The sequence below is a fragment of the Octopus bimaculoides genome, chromosome 8, assembly GCF_001194135.2.
Source record: "Octopus bimaculoides isolate UCB-OBI-ISO-001 chromosome 8, ASM119413v2, whole genome shotgun sequence".
In the NCBI taxonomy this organism is placed as follows: Eukaryota; Metazoa; Mollusca; class Cephalopoda; order Octopoda; family Octopodidae; genus Octopus; species Octopus bimaculoides.
Genome location: NC_068988.1, coordinates 39,430,202 through 39,432,787, shown reverse-complemented (window position 1 = coordinate 39,432,787; position 2,586 = coordinate 39,430,202).

Genomic DNA, 2,586 nt, shown 5'->3' with positions numbered 1-2,586 from the left:
AGGAGGAGGAGATGAATGAATAGGCAGAGCAGCAGTGTTTTGTAGTTCGACAATGCACTCAATTATAAATTATATTGGTGCCGATGGTGTTATTGATAACCATTATTCCTGATACAGGCTCGAGCCCACAAACGTTTAGACGGAGGAGGAGGAAAGGCAGATCGGGTGAGTATGTTGTGCCATGTCATATCGAGCTCAGTACTCGACTTCTACTGCATGCTACTTTATATTATCGACCCTGGAAACATGAAAGACAAAGTGAAACTCGGCTGGACTTGAATTCAGAATACAAGGAGACGCATCTAATTATGAGATATTTAGTACGGCGCATTTCCACGATTGTTATAATAATATACTTAAATATTTTGACATTTCTCAGAATATTAATTAGAATTCGGTCTGGTGGTTTAGTTGCTTGTCTCTGGGTAAAGATTCTTGTGGGGCGAAACTAATAAATGATGCATTTAGCAGAAGTCTACGGGATGCTAATCTGTGTTTGTGTTTCACTGCCTGTATGACTGTCCATCTCTCGCTCTCTCTCCTCTCTATCTCTCTCTTCATCTCTGTCTCTGTCTCTGTCTATCTCTCTCTCTCTTTCTCTATCTTTCTCTCTCTCTCTCTCTCTTTATATATATATATATATATATATATATATATATATATATATATATACAAGTTTGGTGACGCAACAGGAGAAATAAAGCTCAAAAGAAAAGAACTCAAGTCAAGAGTATGTGTGTGTATCTGTGTTTGTGTGTGCGTATGAATGAATGGATGGATGGATGGATGGATGGATGGATGGATGGATGGATGGATATGTGTGTGTATGTACGTATGTATGTTTAGCAGAAACATCTGTGACTCAAAGCTTGAAATTTTTCGACGACAGCGGCCACCCCACCTCCCACCCCATCGCCATCACCATCATCACTTCTACCACTGCTACAAATATCCATCTATCTGTGTTGCTTCCTTCCATTTTAATGCGGCTGTTATTGTTTCATCCCAAGGCTACCCCTATCAAGCACTCTTATGATAACATCGTCATTTTTTTCTTTTTTCTTTTTCTTTTTTCAAATATAGCATACACTGAATTACATTATCTTATGATCCTTTTTCTGAGACGGGAGGGGTTTTGATTACAATTTATAGTATTTCGACCAACCGTGTAGGCTCTCGCCCCTTCGTCAGTTCGTTATCTAACTTACGTCGTACAGGTGTGTACGATTTTGCGTTTTGCTTTCCATTTATTTGGGGGGTGGGGTATTTTTCCCCTATTCATTCTTAAAATTCTTTAAATGTTTTGCTCCTAACAACTTCGACAAACCGAAAGATAAGCCTTTACTTGAATGTTAGGCCTAGTAAAAGCAGTAACCGGATCTGCTTCAAATCAAACCCTGTCACTGGCTTGAAGTGAAAGGAACTGGTTGAAGTGACAGATATAATATATTCCAAAATATATTATATCTGAAAAATAAAATGTGATGATCATTTCTGGGAAGCTTCTGATCATAGGGTTGGTTGCTCGAACAAAACTGACCTGAGGCAAAACTACAACTAAATAAACAACAGTACTCCATTGTTGGAATTTATTCAGAAAGTGATGCATAAATACTTTTATTAATGTTTTTGCTGTTCAGTCCCGGATCAAACCATGGTCAAACCTTATGATCAAAGGTATTCCGGAGGGGGTTATAAAAGATGTTGTAGTAGTAATCACCAAGTGCCCTTCTCTCTCCCTATCTCTCACTCTCTCTTCCTCTCCCTCTCTCTCACCTTCTCTCCTCTCTCTCTCTCTCTCTGTTTTCAGACTGATCCAGAACAACATTACTCAATCTGCAATATATTCTCTTTAAGAATGTAGAGCTTGATTGCAAGAAGAATTAAATGTAATTTCTACCACATCGGACTACTACATGGAAGTCTCCCAAGCTGGCTCGACGCATATTCTGTAAATTCGTAGGTTGAGCATTAGAGATAGGTTACTCTACACATTAAAGAATGATTTCTACAAAATCTTTCAATGAAATTACGAAATATATCAATAAGTATGCAATCATAGCTGTGTTGTCAAGAAGCTCCCTTCACATCTCTGTAAGATTCCAGATGATTCCAACCCCACGGCACACAGCACAAATGTCTCCAGCTGAGTCCTCCAGTTGACTAAACTGGGTAAATAGAAACATGTCGTTAGGAATCCACTTGTTCGTATGCGAGTAGGCTTACACTGCTCGGCATGAACAAAGAAACAAAGCACACAACTCAGAATAAGTTGTAGAGTTTTATAGCATTTATTAGCAGTAGAAAGCTTCATTCACCGTACCTCAAGTTTTATACTTCCGATATTCAAAAGCGTAAGGAGTCCTTACCTAATGCGGCCTGCCCCCTTGTGCTGAAAAGAATAAAATGCCGAAGCATTAGCATGAGTGGTGTAATGGCTTCTTCTGTTGTTCAGCCCTCTCTAAAGTTCCTTACTACACACACACACACACATACACACATACACACACTCACACACATACACACACTCACACACATACACACACTCACACACATACACATACGTACATATTTATATATATATAT